The 23,515-nt window shown below is 48.5% G+C and overlaps 1 pseudogene across 1 annotated transcript in view; it reads right to left on the bottom strand.

Moving 5' to 3' along the window:
- Positions 1-22,682, bottom strand: part of LOC118076701 (nuclear receptor subfamily 1 group D member 1-like) — a 31,642-nt pseudogene extending 8,960 nt beyond the window's left edge. The window contains exons 1-2 of the transcript XR_015947936.1: positions 22,519-22,682; positions 96-386 (exon numbers count right to left, since the gene is read on the bottom strand). The product of XR_015947936.1 is annotated as a nuclear receptor subfamily 1 group D member 1-like (transcript). The remainder of the gene's footprint in view (positions 1-95; positions 387-22,518) is intronic.
- Between the last annotated feature and the right edge of the window lie 833 nt (positions 22,683-23,515).

Below are 23,515 nucleotides of genomic sequence, written 5' to 3'. Positions count from 1 at the left end.
TTTTTTGAAAAACCTAATAATAATAATAATAATAATAATAATAATAATAATAATGCCACCCAAACAAAGATGCTGACAAACTGAGAGCCACTTACTTGTGAAGGTGCCGGTGGCTCCGTTCTGTTTGGCAGCGGGTACCCTGCTCTGCGTTGGGGGCGACTGGCCCTTGCTGGGGTAGCGGATCCCCTCGGGGAACTGGAAGGCTACCTTGGGAGAGGACGGCGAGCTGGCCCGTTGAGGCTTAATGGCCCCGATCTCCGTAAGGGTCAGCTCCTCCAGCGAGGATGGCAGTGAGTGTTGAGGCGAAGGCACCAGGTATCCACTGGGGGGGCTGCCCGGGGTGGGGCTGGATCCGGCTGTGGAGCCCACATACAGGATCACGCCACCTGGAGGGAGGGTGGACAAGGAGGAGGTAGGGGAAAGATCAGGACTGCGGAACTGCAGAGAGACACCTAGCAGGTGTGAGTTGAAACCATGCTTGGAACATTTATTTGCTTAGAAGTCGTATAAGCCGCTTGATTGAAGAGGTCCCTAATATAAAACTGAGTGTCAGATGTTGACCTGGGAGACCAGCATTCGAATCCTCACTTGGCCATGAAGCTCTCTCTGAGCCTAACCCACCTCACAGGATTGTTGTGAGCATAAAAGAAGGAGGGGGAAACTACGCTTCCTGTTTCCTAAGTACCTTGGTAACAATGAACAGGTACCAGTTGCCAATATAGTTTTACACAAACCACCCCCAAGTTGTTAAATATGTTTACTAAAGACAAGTGAAAGTAACAAGACTAAATTAGATAACTCTTTTTTCAACCCATGAAATTCAAACTAGAGAATAATAAAAAAAATATCAAACATAAAAACGAAAGGAAAAAAAGAAAAATACATTAATAATAATCCTCATATGATCCTCGTAAACACAACATTATTAATTTATCACTACTGTATCTTCAATTAGATCGCTCTTCAGGTCATTTTTTAAAGAATCTCCAACGCAAACTGAAAATTTACATATGCAAATGATCCTAATTTGCATAAGGAAATGTTCCGGAAAACTTTCCAGATTCTCTAATTCAAAGTTTTCTGCCTTTTTTTAGTGGCTGAGCAAGGACCAGAGAGTCTGTGCACCTACAAGATGCCATTGCTTGGATGTAAACAATGGATGTGGGGGTGAGCAGACCCCCCCCCTGGTTTGCTTTAAACCCCTGGGTGTGTCTTCACAGAAGACTCTAGAAGCCTTGCCAAGGCAATGGGCACCATGGGTTCAGAGAGGGGCTGGTGACTAGAGGCGTCTTCTGCACTCCTATAAAGTGAGTTTGTTCCTGCCTCCAACCCCAGCCTCTTGTAGGCAGCGGCAGGCAGCTAGCAAACGGATCCAATTCCTCAGCTCTCATTTCTCGAGGGCCAAAGAAAGCAAAAAAGCACAGTGAACTAGTGCCATATAGGGCATTGCTGGAAGAGAGGGAAGGAAATGATGGAGAATATGAGATGGCTTGTGGAACCACTGGTCAAGGCCAAGCTGAGCAACTTTCTGCTGAAAGCTCCAAGAAAACTTTATTCTGCAATCCACGACGGCTGCGAGAAGTGAAAGCAATAGTAAGACAACATCTGTTGCCAATTTCAAATTGTGCGTTTAACATTCATCCGACATCAACCTGGCTGCGATTTCAAGCCACCGTTGCTCCACCCCTTCTTTGGTTGGTAACAGCAAACCATGGCTCTGTCTTCTTGCAGACGGCATGTGTGCCAGCCATCTGACCGGTCAAAACCTGCGCACAGAAGAGGTCAGGGAAAGCGGCCTCGAATGGGGTCACTACTGCCACAAACCACCGCCCCTCCCTTCCTCCCTGCAAAAAACTGTGTCTCTTTCCGCCAGGGCACTGAGCTGGCAGCTGCGCCTGAAGGTGTGAAGCCAGTGACCGACTGAACGCATGCAGCCTCCATGTGGGACAGCGCATGGGGAAGAGCAGAGAATGATGTGGCCCGGGCGACACGTGCTGCAGGAAAACTAGGGCAAGTGGATGGCACGCATATGAAGGCACGAAAGCCCAAGCGGCCATCTGAGAGGCAGAGGCCGTGCCAGGACCCCCACAAGGTGCCACTGCAAATGCCAAAACGGAGGCCCCACCGGCTCAGGGCAATTGGCTTCCCTTCCAATAGTGCATTTAGGAAATTGCTTGGTGGGAATGCCCCTTAACACCCTTTTTAATAGCTTTGCACTGCCAGGTCTCGAAGCCAGGGCAGGTTGCGAGCCTGAAGTCAGAGGAATTATCGGGATGGGAGATCAGCTTGTGTGTTCAGGAAGCTTGTGTGTTCTGGCTAAGGAAGGCTCTTTAACAACAATAGCCCCCTAATATCCCTATGAAGTACAGGTGGGATTCTAGCACTTTAGTCATTGCTGGATGACAACTCCCATCATTCCTGAAGAGTCACAGGAGAAGGTCGGTGGTTCCACCAGCTCTCAGCTCCTCTCCCTTTTCCTGATGCCTCCTTCGCTAACTCAACGTTTTCTCCTCTGCCGCCCCCCCCCCACAAAAAAGCAGAGATGTGCTCCATTGCACAAGGATTTTGTAAAGTGGACCACACAGAAGCGTTACAGGAGCCGCACTCCCTCAGGCTCCTTGACTTATGTGCCTGAACTCACACACCACATCCGCATGAGACCTACATCAGGAACGGAGAAATACTTTCCGAGCAAACATCCCCACACTCCTTTGCTCTCTTCTATCTTTTGGTGACAGAATGAGTTTAATTTGCCGCAAGGGCCAATCATCGTCACTCGGCTCTGTCCTGCAAAAACCCCTGGCTTCAAAAACATGTGCCAAAAATAAACTGCCTCTCTTTTATGTTTTCCTAGGCATTGTGAAGCTTATAAGGGCAAGGGCAGCTTGTTCAGCCTGCAAGCAGCGCCAGCCTTAAAACCAACTTTGGGCATGGGAAAAGAGTTTCTTCCCAGCAATATAGTGCACTCAAACCTTCCGCTCGGCAGACTGTCGGACTAATGGGGCATCTGGGAATTTGCTTGCATGATCCAGAACTGCATTTGATCTTTGGCCTAGATCAGGCACCCCCAAACTCGGCCCAACAGATGTTTTGGGACTACAACTCCCATCATCCCTAGCTAACAGGTCAGGGATGATGGGAATTGTAGTCCCAAAACATCTGGAGGGCAGGGTTTGGAGATGCCTGGCCTAGATCAAGGCAATCTCAAACTCTAAACAGTGGGCCTCTTCTCCAAACAGAGAACAGCCCAAACTCCCTCAAATGAACAACGAAGCCAAAGATTCAACTTCTATGGTGGGCGCTTGACCTCAGCCTAAAAGCAAACAGTTCAACAAGGCATGCATGTCCCACAATGTGCTTTTTCTATCACTGCTGGTTCTGTGGATCAGCGAGGCAAACACCTTCCCTTCCCCTCAACACCTTAGGACCTCCTCTGGACGGTCAAAAGATGCTGCAAAGGGAAGCAGAGCAAGTGAAATCACACTTTTTCTCCTTTGCAGCATCCACATGACACCGTCCTCATCAAAATGCTGTCCCATTATTATTCACCCATTTAATCCGGATTTACCGTTTCTGCGGAAAATCCTGTAAGTTTTTAAAAACACACACACACAACCCTGCAGAAATAGCAAATCCGGATTAATTTGGTAGTGGAGGGTGTGAGGGAGAGGAAACAGGGCAGCATTCTGAGGAGGACGATGTGGTGAAAGTGCTCCCCTTGGTGGAACAAATCTCACCCTCCTGATCGGAAAGGCACAGCGGAAAAGCACATACTCTGCACGCAGCAGAATGTTCCAGGTCAGATTCTTGTTAAGCCCAGCAGGAGGATAGCAAAGGCAACAGGAAAGATTTTTGCCTGAAATCTTTGGGGGAGTCATGGAAGAGATTGTGTTGGGCTAGAATCAAACTTGGGTCTCCAGCTCTTTTCGGACTACAAGTTCCATCATCCCTGACCACCAGACCTGCCAGCTAGGGATGATGGGTGTTGTAGTCCAAACCCAGCTGGACGCCCAAATTTGGGAAACCCTGGGCTAAATGAGACAATGGTCTTTACTCAGCATAGCGGCCACTCTGTATGTTCAGAACTGAGATGCATGTAATTCTCACACAGAACTTTTTTTTTTAATCATTTCTTTTGAAGTGGCCTCAAGGGTTGTTGTGTGGGGTTTTTTTTTTTGCAGGGGTGGGTGGAATTGCCCCACTGATCAGAAGAGCAGCTGGTGAAAAAACAACTGCTGGCCGGGACCTTGATTCCACCAAGACACAATGAAATTGGGGGTCAGTCTGGATCCCTTCCCACTAGTCTTGGGGGCCGTGTTACGCTTCAAAACTCTGGCTCTCTGCATAGATGCACAAAACCCCAAAATTCATCTGTAGACCTCTCCAGGATTTTTGTTAGGGGGGCAGTCTTTTGTTTTTTTGGGGGGGATCTCAAATTTGCATTGATTTTTATTGATTTAGGGGGGCAGCTGTCTCCCTTGGCTACACCCATGGACTTCTCCCGTTTTTTCCCCTTAAAAAACAAAAAACCCTTAAATAAGTTTGCTTCCATGCCCATCTCCGCGACTTTTTTTCTGCCGCCTTTGCAAATGGGGCAGCCGAATTGCCCCGGGATCGCCGCGCTGCTCGTCGCGCATCTGCGCCAAGCGAGCAGCAGCCCGAGCGCTTGTTATTTTTAGCGCCTGCCAATCGCCGCCGGAGAACAGCTCCGAGGGGGCGGCGGTGGCAGGAGCGAGCTCCGGTTCCCAGCTCCGCTTCGCCTCCCCTGCGGAGCGGAGCCTCCAATCGGGTCAGCGCCTCACGTGTCCGCCTCTAGCTGCCGCGGAACGAGTGTCAGGAACAAGCAACGTGCTGGAGCGCCGCCAAGGCGGGGAAGGGAGACACCTGACTCGCGGCTCACATGGCTCGGGCGGCATTCATCCTCCTCCCGACAGCAGGAGGCGGCTCTCTGCACGCGAGGCGCCCGCGATGCAAGCCGCGGCATTGCATCCTTATGCATGCATGCAAACGGGGGGTTGCGCATGCAGCTGCATGCATGCAAGCGGGGGGGGGGAGCGAGAGACGCGATCCGGGAGGAAGGGGAGCTGTGGAGGTTGGTGGGCCCTTCCTTGCTAGCGCATGGAGGGCACGGCGCTGCGGACAAGATCGCGGCTGGCTCCTGGAAGAGAATCGCCACGCCCAGCAGGGAGCAGGTTTTTTTAAGAAAAGAGTGCATCTGTGCATGTGCAGAACGCCCTCCGCAAGAATGAGAGCAGCCCCTTCCCCTTCCTTTCCCCATGTGTAGGATTGCAGGGAGCCTTTAAGAAGAGGGCTTTCCGGAAGCCAAAATGAGAGTCTCTTGCCTGAAAACAGCACACCGAGCCCTACTGATCCAAGTCCTACTCACCTCTGGGTCAAGTTAAGGCACCAGTCCTCTCTTGGTAAAAGCTAAGGGCAGCAGAGGTTAATCTGCAAAAATATGGGTTGTGCAATAATTAATCTGGGCAGCCCAGATTGCAGCTGCAAGGACAGAGCAGTTAAAATGGGACTGCCACCATCAGCCTACAAGTTTAAATAAATCTACCCCCCCCCCACTATGAAAAAACGCACCTTGATTCTGCATATATACAACAGGAATAGGCAGGTGGTGTGATGGAACCCAGGGTTCCTGTTCCCAGTATTTATAATCTCCCATCTCCCTCCGCCAGTGGAAAAAGACATCCAGATGCCCCATTATCTTCTCATTACCAGGTCAGCTCTTCTCAGGATGGCTTATGTAAATACATAATAGTATAACAGAATTTGGTATAGATTCTATAAAAATTGTTGTGTGATTTGTAACAGTACACCACACTCTTCCAATGTACCTATTTAAGAAGTATAGCACTCTACCTGCTTTCTCTGCATGAATTCCAGTTGCAAATTTGGAGACACCCTCCAGATCTTCCCAATTTTTGCTTTCTAGCTTTGCTAAATCATCTTGAGAATTTTGCTTGTGAACACTGAACTTTGGAAACCGTGCAAAGCTTAATTTTGGAGCCAGATTTGTATATGGCACACTGGGATATGCTTTGCAGCACGTATTGCTGCTGCTGTAATTTTTGAAGCGAAGACCACAGGAATGGGCTTGCTTTTCATCAGACTACAAACAGCGATTTTCTTAACTAGGGCAAGTAAGTGGCTGGCAATATACAGGTGGGTGGCGAGGTGTATATCACACAAGTAGCTGTTGCAGGCTGCACCAGTGCCAGATCTGGGTCTTAGGGCCCTTGGATGACGCATCCTTAACCTGCAAGATGCTAGGTATACAAACCAAGGAACACAGGAATCTATCTTATACGGAGTTCAGACCATTGGTCCATTTAGCTCAGTTATTTGCCTGCACTGACTTGGCGGCAGCAACACTCCAGGATTTCTGAAAGTGGTATCTTCCAGCCTGATGTGGAGATATTGGAGATTGAATCTGAAACCTTGTGTGTGCAAAGCATCACCTCAAATCCTGAAACTCTCAAACTGCTTCTCAAGAACTCTCTCATACTGTTTCTGATCATTCTGGTCTCCCGTGCAATGTGAGCGTTAACCGTGCTGCCTTGCTATTTGCTGGTCTTGGTCCCCAGCAAACCCTTGACGGAGGCCTGCCTTGCATCTTGTGTCCTACACCCAATTAGCACTCCCACTTCTGTCTTTCTCTGGTTTTTTAAATGTAAGAACTGGACTGGCACCTCATTAAACCGGCAGAAGAGTGGCTTTCGCATGACCTTTTTTTAATACTTGTTTGGAGAGACATCTTGTCATGTTCCTTCATCCCGACCACATGCACTGATAGCATGCATCTACTTTTCGCTGCCTCTTATTTTGTTTAAAAACAGCGGCCTGAAAACTGTGCTCTGGAGAACCTCCTTTATCAGGAGGATTTCCTTGCCGAGAAGATCAATTAACAGCAGACAAGCCAGGTGCTTATCTTTCACTGCAATGTGCAGATGCTGCAGAAGTGATGGGCATGTTCTCTAGGGCACATTCTGATGCAGGGCCACCAGTGAGGAGGACCCTGTGTTTCCCGGGGTGATGCAGCACGCTAAATATTGCCTCTGAATCCTCAGTGACACACGGATTCCTTACAGATCAGTCCATCTGGAAAGTATTTCCTGAAACACTGAAAACCACTGCTTTCAAAGATGGGCAGACTGTAGATTATCTGTATTAATATCTCAGCTTTCCACAACACCCTGAAAGTTGGCAGCCACCGGTTTAAAATAGTACTGAATAGGATCATTTCAGCCTATTTACTCGCCTCTGCTAAAAGACACCTAAACTCACATCCCCGCCCCCTGCCCATATTGTGGTGCCCCAGCTAGCTCCAAATCCACATAATTATTACTTCATCCTTGCTACTATCGTTACATAATGAAGCCACTTAACGTGCTGCGGTTCTGCAATTGCAGCTGAGCAAGATTATTGTACAGGCAGGAATCTAAAACTGAAAGTTTAACAATCCAGCTCAAAGAAGAGGAAGATCAGGAAACATATGAGGACCATGTAGAGCAGGGATAGGCAGTGTGGCTGCCCCAAACATTGTTGCAGCTCCCATCATCCTTGACTTAGCCACGTCTGCTGGGGGTGATGGGAGTTGATCAACACCTGGAGGGCACCATGTTGGTTACCCTTGATTTAAAGAAGGGGTAGGGAATCTGGCCCTCCAGATCAGGGTTTCCCCAGACTTGGGTCTCCAGCTGTTTTTTGACTACATTTCCCATCATCCCTGACCACTGGTCCTGCACCAGCCTCAGAGAAGATGCCTAGCAAATCACAGACACATGCTCCAGTTCATGTGCCTGTTTTTGGATGTGCCTCTACAGTGGAACCTTGGGTTGCGAGCGTGATCCGTGCGGGAGGCACGTTCGCAACCTGCAGCGTCTGCAACCCGCAGCGCCGCGTCTGCGCATGCACGCACGTGACACGATTCAGCGCATGCGCAAAGCGTGATTTAACGCTTCTGTGCATGCGCCAAAAACCGGGAGTAACCTGTTCCGGTACTTCCGGGTTCGGTGCTTCCGTAACCTGAAAATGTGCAACCCGCAGCGATCGCAACCCAGGGTATGACTGTACTGATAAAATGCTACCCTCCTGGCTACTGTGCCAAGTGTAGGAGAAAGGGAATAAGACAGTAAACCCCTAACAGTACTGAGTGGGACTGCAGACTCTGCCTCGGCACTATATAGAATCATAAAAATGTAGAACTGGAAGGGACCCCAGGGGTCCTCTAGTCCAACCCCCTGCAATGCAGGATTCTCCACTAAAGCATCCATGGCAGATAGCCAACCAACCCCTGCTTAAAAACCTCCAAGGAAGGAGAGTCCACCACCTCCCAAGAGTCTCCATTCCACTGCTTTTGCTGTCAGAATACCTTTATGTAGACATCAGACCCATTGATCTCTATGAAATTTACTTCTTAGTAAAAGGCACTAGCAGTCCCTTCAAACGTGATGAATCCTGACAGCTTGAAGAGGAGGGATGCAAAAGGTCCCTGGCACAATTTTTGTTATTTCTAGCTTAAAAGGAGATCAGGCAGCAGCAGGTGATGGGAAAGAAATATTTGTGTCTGAGATCCTGGAAAGCCAGAGTGGAAAACACCGGGCTAGATGAGACAAAAACTCTTGACTTAGTACAAGGTAACTTCTTTTGAAACAGCCTGGGGGGCTTGAATAGCAATATTTTGCTAGATTGCAATATGGGCTGCAAGCTTTACCTAGTTTTGAAGCACTTATCAACCCATATAGCATCTTTCTCACCTCAGCGGGTAATTCCCGAACCACCTCACAATGCCGGGCAAATTGTGACTGTGCGATGTCAGCGCACTTTTGACACGAAAACAGCTCTGAGCCTGTTTTGAGTGTGTATGCATGGGCAGAGAGCAGGAGCTGGCTATTCCGTAATTTAAAAAATACATTCTTGCCCAATGTCAGTTTTTACATCTGCACTACAGATTTGGAAGATGGGGGGTGGGAAGAGAAGGGGTCTTTCTGGCATCCGTGGAACCATGCAAACAGTTGCCTGCCTGGCAGCAGAATCTGAGGCCCAGGGAAGTTTTTGATGTTTGATGCTTTATTATGGTTTTTATATGGGCGGGGTAAATATAATAAAATTACGATTATGATTATTATGCCTCACACAAGGTCAAGAGAGGTCAGTGGCAGAGAAATGAGAGCAGAAGCCGTCAGCTCCCCTGTACCACCAACCCCTTGTGAGCCAAATTGGCACCATCGGAAACAGCAGCACCCTCCGCCAGCACACCCCTCCTCTCCGAGTGGCATTATTAGTGGCTGCCATTGTGCGCTGCCTCATCCATCAGCATCATCACAGGGCCCACGCTGCTTCTGCAGCTGACACTGCAGTTGGTTTCTCTGCAGCAGGGCCAGCGCATAGGGAAGAGGCCATCTTCTCCCCCCACCCCACCCCCGGCAATCCTCGAACCTCGAGCAAACCAGAAACCAGGGAATGGATCTCAGCTGCGCCACTGCACATGTCACAGCAGGAAAAGGAACTGCTGCAGTTTGCACATCCCGGGCGCTGATGAAATCAATCCAAGGCGCCCTCCAGAGCCCTTGCGCTGAAGGCTGCTGCTGCTGCTGCTGCAGTGCCTTGTACCTGGTGACCTGAATTCACCTGACAAAGGCAAAATCAGCAGCTCCCGGGTGGCTCTGGAGCATGTCTGTAAGGCAGATTCACGCTGCCTTTGAAGCAGTCAACAGCTGGCGGCAGTCCTGATGTATTTCGGAATCTAGGCCAGGGAGCTGCCGTTGTTTTCCCCCTCCTTTTTTTTTAAGCGGTGAAACCCGATTTTCCTTCCTCTGCAGATACAAGCAATGACCCTATTTTGGGCTGGCTAATCTATCACTTTGAAGTTGACTTTTGCATGAATTATTTTACACCTACCTGGATCTAACTAAAGGCTGCAGCTCAACAGGAAAGAAAAAGGAGTCAGATTTTGCTTGCTTAGCCAATCAATAGAAAAGGCAGCCTCCTTGGCCAATCTCTTAATTGCAAAATTCTGGTTCCAAATTCAAGAGCCAAAATTTGGGGCTAATTTGAGGTTCTAACGCTGGCCTGCCCTGAATTCCAACACAAGCATCTAAATGGGTTTGGCAAATTAACTGGGGGGGGGGGAGAGAGAGAGAGAGAGAGAGAGAGAGAGAGAGAGAGAGAGAGAGAGAGAGAGAGAGAGAGATCTATTTTATTAAACTGGATTCAGTGTTAAGGATAACACATTTTGTTAACATGAAAGAAGACACATTTGGCAGGCAATAGCACATGGCTTCAAGCTGTGTTCAAATCTCTGCTCAGCCAAGAACATGCAAACTATATCTGAGCCTCAGTTCCCACATCCATAAAATGGGGGTTTATAATGACCTACTTCACAGCAGGGCTGCTCTGATGGCAGGCAATTTTTTAAAATGTATTTAGGAAAATGTATAAACTGCTTGATCTAAACGTTCTCCAAGTGGCATACAGATAAAACATAGATAACACTCACAAAGATATATATATATAAGCCATCATTGTTCAAAATAAAGATAAAAATCAGCAAGACTTTCAGAACAAATGTAAGTAACTAAATCATGTGTCTGGTTAGGCTTGCCAAAAAAAGTTTCCAGCAAAGGATCTAATATCTCAGATTAAAATTTGGGTTGCCAAAATTGGAAGAATGTCTGCATTTCTTGTATCTTGTTAAGGGAGCACTTTCTAACACTTGCCAGGAAAGAATGGACACCGTGCTGTGATGTAGCCTTGCTGCAAAGATCAATTGCATCTCTTCCAACGCTAGCATCCTTTGGACACTGAGGTACACTACAAAAAGGGGGGAGTCCTGCCCCTTCCCCCCAAAAAACCAGACTCTTCTAAAGGACATCAATAATCCGACAGAAACCACTTAAACACTCCACTTGCCTGAAGTCACAGCAGTTCCATTAAAAGCAGGTTATAGAAGAGGGCTGGGGAAACTGTGATGCTAGAGGACTACAACTCCCATCATTGCTCAAATTGGCTGGGGCTAATGGAATCTGGAGTCCGCCAACATCTGGAGGGCCACAGACCTGTGACAGAGAGAGATGGATCTTAGGCCACTAACAAGGGGCTCCCTCCGAGTAGAGAAACCCCTTTACAGTGACCTGAGAATGCAACTTGACCCTGTCTTTGTGGAAAGCAGAGCCTCAGGGTAAAAATCAGTTGCTTGTGGAGTCTTAGTTGGCTTCTTTCAGCTGGTGCCAACAGCCTGGAATGGAAGCCATACCAAACTGAACCTAACTGGTCTCATCCTGCCTCCCCACCCAGCGCACCTCGGCTCCAAATGATGTCCTTCTGGAGGAGGAGAGCAGCCTGCCTCCCGGGAAGGAGAGGCCGGTGCTTCCCTTGCAAAATGGTGATGTGTCAATGAATAAGATTACCCAGAAAGGGAACACGAGTCTAGCTAGGGTCTTAGCTGAAGCCTGCCAGGAGACACTAGCTACTCGTGCAGGCTTTAATCTGCCTGCATGTTCCTTCATCAGTGGAACAGGGGAGGGAGGGGCGGGAGAGGAAAGAGCAGCTCGGTTTTTTTGGCTTTAAGTAGGTTAAACAAATCAGAGTGCATCCGTGGGCTTGTTGGAACTGCAGCAGCGCTCCCAGAACAGGCAGAGAGCCTGGGAAATAAAGATACCAATTGTGATCACAAGGATATTTGTTTGCTTCACTGCGATGGGGGGGGGGATGGGAGATTGCTAAGGGGACAAAACACTACCAGAGGCCCCCACCCCACAAGTGATATATTTAGAAGCATCTCGGTTCCCAGGGATTCAATGTTTGCTTTTTTTTTCCTGCTAAAGGACTGATCAAAGTTGCAAAAACAAGGGATGCCCTCTCTCCTCCGCATGGCAGCATTTGTTCTGTACAGCTATAAGGAGTTGGGGATTTCAGGCACCTGATAACATCAGTCCATTGGTCCATGTAGCTTAGGGTTGGCTACAGCGGACTGGGCACCAGCTCTCTCCAGCTTAAAACACTGGGGGGGGTCTTTTCCTGGCCTACCTATAGGTGGATTGGACCTGGTGTGTTTTGCATGCCAAGCATGGGCACTGCTGTTGAACTAAAGCCCCATGATAGAATCGTACAATTGCAAAGTTCAAAGGGTCCCCGAGGGTCATCTAGTCCAACCCCCTGCAATGCAGGAATCCTGCCCACAGCTGCCCCTGGGTGGGCTTGAATCACCAACCTTCTGGTTAACAGCCAGGCACACTGACCCATTGTCAAGACTAAGGAAAGGTGGTCAAGATCACACAGACATATTGGGGCTTGTTTTTAAAACCAAGCTGAGGAATTGAGAATCCAACCTGGTTTGAATATGGGTCTGATGAGTCCGTTTTCTTACTGGTCCCATGATACAATGGGAGACATTTTCACACACAGCTCCTCCCAAGTTTCTGGCAAGCTCGGCTTGCGGTGAGCTGCCTAGGCAACTGGGTTCACCATAAGCCCATTTACACCACGGCTTGTGTTTTGTCCCCAGTGACCTGGTTTCAGAATAAGTTCAGGAATGGCCCACACCAAGGATGGGATGTGGGGCCTGGAAAACTGAAATGTGGGTCCCATCCTTGGGGGGAAACTACATTATTACAAAGAGCACATCGCTCCCACCTATTATTCTGTTGATACAACCCTGACAGCGACTGCTTCTGGGCAAACCGAATTTAGGAGGTGGACACGTAACCTTTCCCCAGCCTCTATTTTTGTGATTAACTGCCCCCCACCCACGGCCAGCCCTATTGGCAAGAGGCAACCGCAGGAGACTGCAGCAGAAAGTGGCAGGCATCCCTCCTTCATGCTTCCCCACACCTCCCATGAAAATTGCACCTCCCCAAAGCATTGGGAAACCTGTGGCCCTCCGGATCTCCCTGCATCTTCTGTGACCCCTGGCTATGCTGGCTGGGGCTGATGGGAGCTGGAGTCCAATAAGATATTGGGGGGCAGGTTCCCCTTATTGGGTCTATATCATATGCACCTGTGTGTAATTTTACCACTTGAACTGGTGGCCTTGAACAAGTCGGTCTCACTCTGCAGACCTCACTGCTTCTGGATCAGGGCTAGAAATTTTCCAGGAGGGGGGGGGGAGAAGCTTTTTTTGTTCAAGATGAGAAGGTTCAGTTCAAGAGGTAACAGGAATCAGAAAGGATAGCCTGCTTATCACCCCTTGCTTCTTTATTTACCACCCCGGCGAAGGTGTTTCCAAATGCCTGGCAAGGTTCAAGGAAGGGAGAGCATCCCTTGCAAAGGGAAAGGTTGCCCTGCAATAAAATAGGCGGCAGCCCCGCCACGCCCCGACCGCGTCTGCTTTCGCTCCTGGGCCCAGCATATCCTGCCTGCTGCAATACATTTTAAAGTTTGATCTCAGCCTCTCTGGCACCTGCGAAAGTGCCGCCGCCTTCAGAAAGAGAAGTAGGTCAAAGTCACCGCAACGGGAGAAAGGGCAGGGTGAGGTGGCGCAGCAGCTCTGAGTGAGTCGGGAGGGGGAGCTTTTTGCTGCAGAGTTCATCATCCCCAGCTGCTCCCAGCTCCCAGACTCAAAGCAGAGACGGGAAACCAAAGCAGGTTTGTGAACAGTCCCCAACCTATGGGTACCAATTGGAAAACTGGAAGGAAGTTGTTTGACCAATCAAGGAACAAGCAACCCCCCTTCCAATTTGCAAATGTTTTCCTATCCAAGTCATCCCGTTTCTGTTTGATGCTTGGGGGCTCCCTGTCTCTCCCCCCCCCAGGTTCTTTCTACCTCCCTTCTGAGGCTATTGATAGGACCATAGCTGCCAAGTTCTCCCTTTTTTAAAGGGAAATTCAATTATGCTGAATAGGCTTCCTCGCGAGAAAAGGGAAAACTTGGCAGCTATGGATAGGACACAAACGACATTTGTGGCAGACTTGCTGCATAGCTGAACTAACACACACACCATGGCCCCTATTTACCTGGGAGAATCCCTACTTTCTGCTGCCGGTCCCTGGTCTCTATTCTGTCTTTTGGGAAGATGCTGGAGGCCGTGTGCTCATTTCTAAAATGCATTCTGTGTTGCACACACAGGTGCATTATTGTTCTTCAGGGTCCGTGTCTATCTCCTAGGTATCTAGACACAGGAAACTTGAGGGGAGAGGGCAGAAAGAGGAGATGTATGCATGCTTGCAAATATTCCCCAGATGCTGTACACTGCTCCCCCCCTTACCCCATCTACCTTTCACTGCCCATCCAGATAATAAAAGTTCTTGGTTGTGCTTGAGTTGCAGCTACCCTAAAAGTCGGATGCACTGAGAGACTCAACGTGCTATTAAACAATTTTTAAGCTGCTGTTGTTGTTTTAAACTATTGCACTGCAAACACATTATTTTCCAGCCAGTGCCGGAGAGGCTATTACAGAGCAAATGAATACAAACACCCAATTAAAGAAGAAAAAGAAGAAGAGCCTCAGGAAGAGGTGCTTGGCATTACAAACACACAAATGACCTTATTTCCCAAGTGTTGGAATGTGTGACCTAATTAAGACATCCCCAGACTTAAACTAGCTTAGCAGTCACGGCCCAGCTTTTCCCAGGGAACCATGGGAACTGTAGTGCTGTAAAGTAGGTCGGGGCTCTCTACATCCAAACGCTCAGCACCAGTGCCGAACTACAATTCCCAGGGTTCTTGGGGAAGCCGCGAGTGCAAAAAATAAAACCCTATCCAGCCAGGAGGGTGAAATGACAAAAGGCTCTTGAGAGCAACAGGGCTGAACACCACATCTGAAGCCCTGATACCACTCATTCATGGCCAAGGCAGGCCTTTTGGGGGGGGTGTCTTTTTTACCATTCTTTTGGTCACACCAACTCCAAGCTGGGACCACTGTTAGTAACTGGATCACACTTTTGGTAGGCATAATGAAAACCCCCGCCAGAGGGATAGCTCTGTGGCATCCAAACCCCCTTCAGCACAAGAGATTGGGAGGTTGGACCGTTTTATAAATCATCAACAGGGCCACCTGATTCCCCTCCATCAACACACTTCAAATGACCTTAACAGATTAGACAACTGAGCCAAAGCAAACAAGATGAATTTTAACAAGGAGAAATGTAAAGTACTACACTTGGGCAAAAAAAATATGAAAGGCACAAATACAGGATGGGAGACACCTGGCTTGAGAGCAGTACATGTGAAAAGGATCTAGGAGTCTTGGTAGACCACAAACTTGACATGAGTCAGCAGTGTGATGCAGCAGCTAAAAAAGCCAATGCAATTCTGGGCTGCATCAATAGGAGTATAGCATCTAGATCAAGGGAAGTAATAGTACCACTGTATTCTGCTCTGGTCAGACCTCACCTGGAGTACTGTGTCCAGTTCTGGGCACCACAGTTCAAGAAAGATACTGACAAGCTGGAACGTGTCCAGAGGAGGGCAACCAAAATGGTCAAAGGCCTGGAAACGATGCCTTATGAGGAACAGCTTAGGGAGCTGGGTATGTTTAGCCTGGAGAAGAGAAGGTTAAGGGGTGATATGATAGCCATGTTCAAATATATAAAAGGATGTCATATAGAAGAGGGTGAAAGGTTGTTTTCTGCTGCTCCAGAGAAGCGGACACGGAGCAATGGATTCAAACTACAAGAAAGAAGCTTCCACCTAAACATTAGGAATAACTTCCTGACAGTAAGAGCTGTTCGGCAGTGGAATTTGCTACCAAGGAGTGTGGTGGAGTCTCCTTCTTTGGAGGTCTTTAAGCAGAGGTTTGACAGGCATATGTCAAGAATGCTTTGATGGTGTTTCCTGCTTGGCAGGGGGTTGGACTGGATGGCCCTTGTGGTCTCTTCCAACTCTACGATTCTATGATTCTAACACAGAAATTGGCAGTTGCAACACAGCTACCTCCATATTACCCAGTTTCTAAGGCTTTCCCCCCGCTGACCCCGATTAAGCACCAAAATAATACCCTTGGGCCTCCAGTTTTCACTCTAGAAGTCCACCTGTTTGTCTCTCACTGAACAGCATCATATCTCTTGCTTGCAGCATGGGCCTCTCCTTCCATTATCCCATATGGGGCGCAATATAGATTTTGCATTTTGCCCATTTTGCACCTGGTTTTTGGCCAACTTGCGACCAAGTGAAGATGCCTGGACGCCGCAATATGGCACTTGACATCTCCACCATCTGGGGATTGTTGGGAGAGGACTGTTATTGGGGTCCAAGGATTACACCTACATGAGGGAGGTGGGTGGATGGATGGTGGAAGGGCCTTGGGTGAAAGGCAGAGAAGATCTCCGAGGGTGAGAGAAAGGGAGAAGGAAGGGAAGCTCCCAGGTGAGAGCTGGGAGGGCTCACCACTTTCTGTACATGATGTGGGTTAAGAGCTACCTTTGAGAGAGGACTCTTGTGTTTTTTTCCTTCTCTTTCTCTGTTTTTATTTTTATTTAGCTTGGTTTCTTTTACCTTACTGTATTATGAATAAACTTTAATAAAATCTTATTGGGGGGGGGGGGAGGAAATGAATGTGGCCTGAAGAAAAAAGTTTGAAAACCACAGGTCTGTGTTTTAATTTGTTGGAGGCCGCCCAGAGTTGCTGGAGTAACCCAGTAAGATGGGTGGCAATAATAATAATAATAATAATAATAATAATAATAATAATAATAACAACAACAATAATAATTGCTCCAACCACTACCGCCTCTGATCATCTTTACCACTGCAGTACCACCTGCAGCTGTACAATTAGTATGGGGTGGGTGAACATTCTTATATTCAAGGAAAAATTGTAAAATAAGGTCAATGTCCTAAATGGCACAGATTCTACCAGTCACACATAAGGCAAATGTCGTTTACTGCTTCCGCAAACATTTAATGCATGCACACTGGGTATTTGCTGTGTTTCACGATCCCAGAGTCTAGACTAATCTGCTCCTCGTGAATGTGTTATCTTTGGGGTGCCGAGGGACTGGGCGCCTGTGGGCAAAGGGCCAACCTCAGGCTAATTTTCATCGTGAAATGAGTGCTGTGTGCAGAGATCACTGATTATTGCACCCTGTGTTTCTATAAGTGGACAAGGATGTGCAAACATAGCAGGAGATCGTTGGCCGCATGCCCAAAATAACATAGCTTATGAAACAGATTTGGAAACACTAGTAAAAAAATGCAGAAAGCAATGCCTACATGCACACATGGGGAATAACTTCAGCAGATGGGATCTGATATACTGTAAAGCCCTGCCGTTTAGGTGGGCTTCTTCTCTGCTAATTTCAAGGGCAGTTTTGCACATAAACACTTTGGAAGTGAATGGGGAAGCCCTGGGGCAAAGGTGAGCTCTAGGCAACAGATAAGGAAGTGCGGGGAATTGCAGCCATGTGCAAGAGAGAAACAGTGAGTGAGAATGCCGCATATACCCCATACATTTAAAGCCATGACATTCCCCAAAAATCCTGGAGCTGTGGTTTCTCAAATTGTAGCTCTGTGGTGGGCAGAGTTCCCAGCATTCTTTGGGGGCAGCAATGTGTTTTAAATATATGGTGTGCATGCTACTAGACAGGCAAGCCAGAGAGAGAATATGGTTCAATGAATCATACTTGGGTCTCCTTTAACTGTTGCAACATATTCTAGTTAGGAAGGTGCAAAATTTCACCAATGGGTGACCAGCTCCTTGGCCAACCCATCAGGTGCCCTTCCGATGCAGTTGAACTCCAACTCCCATCAACCCCAGGCAGCATAGCCAATGGCCAGAGATGATGAGAGTCACAGTCCAACCACATCTGGAGGGCCATAGGGAAACTGCAGTCTGAGGCCCACTGCACACAACTCAATGCTCCCTCCCCATATACACACCTTTGGAAACTAAAACATGAAATAATTCCAAATAGCCATTAGCCAAGATACAATACAAAAAAACACAAATTAATTTCCTGCTCCCCTTATCTTGAGTTTTTAAAGCACTTTTCTCGTTCCTTACGAATGAAGCGGCAAGCAAAAAAATCGTCTGTTGATTAAAACCAAGCGGACCCCCCACTGAGGGACACACACAATTGCTTACTGGTCTGAGAATTCAGCCACCAGTTGTCCTTTCCAGAATCAGACACATCTGTGGTAGGCAACTGGCATTCCATGGGAAGAATTTGGCCCACAGAAAACTGGCATGTCAAGTGGATAAAAACCTCCTGGCTACAGCAAAGTTCTCCACAACTGGCTTTGAGGGGAAGGGGAAATTGTTAGAAATGTATGGGTGGGATCCACGTACTGAGTCCTGTCAGTGCAAGGCCTTAAAGGGGGCTCCCCCCGCCCCAAATTGGCTCGGGGGGGGGGGGTGACAGAAGAATATTCTGCAGCCTTTTAAATGTATCTGTGGGAAGCGAGGGTTTATTGTTTTGCTGTTTCGTTTCACTTATCTACTTGTTTTTATCCTGTATTCTATTCTGTGAACCGCCCTGGGATCTTATGATGAAGGGCGGTATAGAAAACTGATTAATAATAATAATAACTGTAATAACCTGCAGAATAGCATACACAAGGTGTCATTCTGTCTGGCCAGCTGCAACGCATTCAACACAGCACCTTTAATACCAGTCTAGAAGAAGGAATTTCAGCAGGTGTAGCTTGCATGTAAAATTATTGTTGTTCTATTTATTATATACACAGTATAATTTATTTACATCCGTCCTTTTTCCCTGACAGGGACTCACCAATGGCCACTAAGGATTTCTTCTACCACTGCAGTTTCCTTCATGCTTTGAACCAACTCAGATGATTTGCCACGTCTAGCCAGGTCTCGACCACCCTGACCAACAGTGGCTACTCTTTGGGTCACAGTTTGACCACGAGGCAGCACGGCCTACTGCTTTGGGGCTCAGCAAGCTCACTGCAATGTTCCAAAGCATCGAAGTCCCAGGCCAAACAGGATGGAATACAATCTGCACAACACTCCTTGAACTTCACATGAACTTGTGGACACCTTGAAGCAGAATCTCACCCTTGTAAAATGGAATCGGCCTCCGAAAATTTGACAAGTGGGACACTCCTATCCCAGCCCATGCCAGCATTCAAGATCTTTAACTACTGAAGAGATAAAATAGCACACCTGGGTGCTGGAAGCAGGCAAATCCATGCACACCTTCCTCCTCCTCCTCCTCAACAGCCCGTGAGTCACCTGGCAATCTTACTCAAGCAGTGATTAGCTGGAGAAAACATTGGGCACGTTCAGTTAAGGCCTGCGGCGCTCAGGTCAGGAGACAGCTGCGTCAGGTTAGCACCAAGCAAGTGGTAATCACATGCAGGCATACCCACCCAGGATTCTCCGAGCAAGGGACCTGTCAAGACTGCTGCTCCCATCAGACGGATTAGGCAGATGGATGCTGGTTCAGGGACTCAGCCCTCAGCCTCGCAAGACACCTTGAATGCCTTGCAGCGGGGAGCGTGAGCCTCGGTGGCCCACATGCCACCATTGGTTCTTCCGAGGAAATTCAACTTTGAATTAAGGAATAGGGTTTAAGGAAGAAAGCTGTCCCAGTTACAAAGGGGAAAAAACAATGGAAAAAATGCAGAGCCTCCACATTTTAATGGCACCCCCTCTGTTTAGGTTTTGTATGTTGTACCACAGCTATGTCCCAGTGAGCTTCATAATATTATTATTTTAAAGGTGAAAATTACTAGGAGATACCAGCTTTATTATGAAATATGACCGCCACAAGGAAGGCTTGGGTGATAAAATACACTTGCAGCCCCAATGTTTGGAGAAGCAGAATACCCCCGCAAAATACAGAAGTTGGCCAGGCCTGCCTTAAAGAGAGAGAGAGAGAGAGAGTTTCCTGCAGCCATCAATCACTGAGGAGGGGGGGATGCATTGCTCCCAAATGGGTTGTATTAGAAGAGAATACCAAAGTCTCCAAGGGTACCAATAGTTGCACACGTACTGTACTTCTGTAGGCACTTGATAAAAGATTAGACACTGTTATCACTCGAAGGCAAACAGGATGGACTTACGTCATGCAGAGGTTGAAATCAATGGGACTTGAGTTAGTCATCCAACCCAATGTTAACCCAGAACTGGAAAGTGAAATCTCAAGAGATTGTAGCACAATGCACAGTGTCAACATGTGTTGTCGTGAATCACCACGGTAGCCTCCGAGAACGATAAGGAAACCTTCAAGAGGCCACAGTCCCAGAATTTCTGGATGCTGCATTGCCCCAGTGGAGAAGGCACAGCAGCTTCCCCAGCTGAAGGGGTGGCATCACAATGACGTTAAGCTTCACGGTGGAATTTAAGTGCAACTTGATGGCACCTTGCACATCACCCACCTCCAAACTGCAGTAGGGCTAACCCCTTCTAATGCTATTGACCCAGAACTGGCCCCATAGCAGTGACCATGTTGCTCCTGCTTCTTGCCCTGTTGCCCCAATGATCCCTGGGATTAGAAGCGTCCAAGTTATTTTAATGCGAGTGTGCATGAAATACAAAAAATAATAGCATTTACTCCTCAAGGGAGTTCAAGGCAGCATGCATTTGCTCCATTCAATTCTCATGACAAACCCGCAAGGTCGGTTGGGTTGAGAGTTAAGTGTGGCTTTCACACAGCCACCGAGTTTGTTCTATTCCTCAGCGAGATTTGAACCCAAGTCTGTCAACACTGTGGCCACAAAGGAACTTCTGGGGGTTAACATGAGATCTGTGGGACTCTAATGCTTTGAAACGCCCCCCTACACTGCACTCCAAAAGCTTCTTATAGATGATTTAGCAGGAATGAGGGGCGAGGGAGGAGAGACAGGGGACAACCCAGGGCTCTGCAACTCTGCAATCAGGGTCACAGTGTCCCCCGCAAAGACTGCACAGCAGAGGATTCCTTGTGAAAATCATTTTGTATTCCAGAGATCTGTAGTAGATGGGAGAACCCCCCACAAACACATACACACACATATGGAAGGCACTCTTGCATGAATGTAAGGATACATAACCCAGCCTGGCTCTGTTTTGATCTTCTTCACTAAAACAAACAAATGAAAATTCTGCAGCAAGCTTAATCCGCGCCAATGCAAGAAAAAAATTAGGCAGCCTGTGTAAATGCTGCAAATTAAATAAATTTGCATCTATCTGCTTTTTTTGAAGCATAATTTATTCTGCTTCTGCTAAGAGGGACAGGCAAAGAGCTATGCAGGTCCGTCACCCCCCCGCACCTGAGATTTCAGCCAGCATTGCCACTACTGCCACCAAGCATTGATTAAGGACTAGAAACTTGCCCTTTTAAAACAGAAAATCGATATTTTCACAGGATGCTGAACTCTATGCTGGGGGGCCTTCTCTGCTGTGATGTGCTGGTGGTGGAATGATTATCGCTTTCCAAGTAAAATAGGACACAGCCCACTGTCCCATCCTTAGCATCTGGGGGGGGGGGAGAGAGAATTCAAGCTGGGAAGGAAATACCTTTACCCAAGACCTGCCAGTCTGGGCTGGATGGTCTGATTCTGTGCAAGGCAGCACTTGCTCATCTCTCCTATGTAAAAAGATGCCTCTCCTTACACTGGCCCACTTTCCTGGGTTAACCTTATCTCACCCCTCTTTCAGCAACCCTGTTCCCCTAAAACCCAACTTCCCACTTGGTAGGTCTCCACACACATCATCTCAGAGAGACCTCATGGGGCTGAGTGCTGGACCCATCCAATTTGCACACATACACACAGAGCTCTCCAAACGGTGCCTGCAATATTTCTACCCTCCTTTTGCACAACAGCCGAGGACAAAACAGAAATGAGTTGCAGTTTTTCCAGAGCCTGCCAGTCAGATGCCACGGGGTTTGTTTACCGAGGTGCACGAATCCCGGGGCATTCCCGCGAGTCAAATCCGTGATATTTTATCAAAACAAATTTCGAAAGCAAGTAGTAATTTTACGCATCAGAACTACTTCCCACATTGCAGCAATAATTCTCTCATTCCTTGAATGCCCATGCACGTCTTTCAGGCTGGCTCCCTCCCTCTCTCTCCTTTTCACTTAAAACAACCATTCCAGTATCAACCGAAACCATATTTCTATTTTCTCCCTCCTCCACCACCCCGCTCTTCATGCAAAGAAATAAAAAGGGGGGGAAATCAGGCATAAGAGGCTCTTCAGAAACCCCCACTCACAATTCAGAAATGTACGCTTCGGCTAGGAAAATACCAACTGTCTAAAAATAACGCAAGGGAATTTCTGTGTGCGCTGGTGTATGTTTTTATAAATGGGAAATGAATTAAATCCCAGACTTATGAACGTCTTCCTGTGCCGGGAATCTAACCTGATAGGATATCCTATCCTAGGATACTGCCACTGAAAAAAACGTTAAAACCCCGGCTTATAATATAGCACAGATGATTGCATTTTGCAAACGGCTTGCAACCCCCCCCCCCCAAAAAAAAACCAAAACACACACCCGGGTTAACATTCTCCTTTTTAGCGCCCACCCACTTCCAGAGAACTGATGCCATCTCCTACGATCCGCTAAATCCTAGGGAGAGAGATGAGTTTGCAGCATCACCGCAACGCTCGCCGGCTTACCCGAATTGTTATCCATGTCGCTGCGTTTCCAGGCGCCCGGCTTCCGTTTGCAGATTTAACCTGACTCCGGGTTTGCAAAGCAGAAATCGCGTCGAGCGTTGCAGACCTGCGCGTGCCTGTGTGCTTGGCAAACGAGGCGCCCCTCAAAGCAGGCGAAAATAAATAAATAAATGGGAATAACGATCGGCAGCAAGTAGGCTAAGCGCTAAGGGAACCCTCTGCGGCTTCCCTCCTTCCCCCCTCCCCTGCTTTCTCCCGCGGATGTGAGTGTGCGTGTGCGCGTGCTTGCTTGCTTGCTTGCTCCCGAGCTGCCGCGCTGCGAAATGGTTTCAGGTTCCCGAAAGCGGCGTTTTTGCAGCCTGCTGCCACTTCCACGTGCTTCCAAGCCCGGCTCCGGCTGCAGATTCCCCCGCTCGCTCGATCTCTCCCCCCCCCCAACTCCGGCGCTCCCTGGATTGTATAGGCGTGGGTGAGGCTTGCTCGCTTGCCGCTGCTGCTGCTGCTGCTTTTTTGCTTGTTCAACTCGGGGATTAGCCGCTCCTGTTTTCGAGCCAGGAGGGAGCGGGGGAGGGAGGATCTGGCTTGCCTTGGCGGCTGGCTCATGTGTAGCCTGCATGTGACAGCATCGGAAGCATGCCCCACTGACACACATTTCAGGCAGCCCAAGCGATGACATCAGCTCCCGCGGCCGCACATGGGCAGCAGGCGGAGGGAGGGGAAGGGGAGCTTGGCCTCGCTTCACACACACATTGCAGCAGCCCAGATCGGGGGTGGGGAAGGGGAGAGCACCCCCCCCGCACCGACCCATTCGCGTCCCCCGCACCCACCCGCCGCCTGGCACGGGCCCATCTGGGACATAGGCAAGCGGCAGTTCCCAGCTTATTGTCAGCGGAGAAAGGGGTCACGTCCTGCTTTGCCCCAGAAGGGAGCCAAGCTGCCGCTCCGGATCCGGGGGGGGGGGGCGCGCGAGGATGACTTGGACAAGCGAGGGAAGGGA

The sequence above is a fragment of the Zootoca vivipara genome, chromosome 2 (genome assembly GCF_965207765.1).
Source record: "Zootoca vivipara chromosome 2, rZooViv2.hap1.1, whole genome shotgun sequence".
NCBI lineage: Eukaryota > Metazoa > Chordata > Lepidosauria > Squamata > Lacertidae > Zootoca > Zootoca vivipara.
This window is presented reverse-complemented; position numbering and strand designations above follow the sequence as displayed.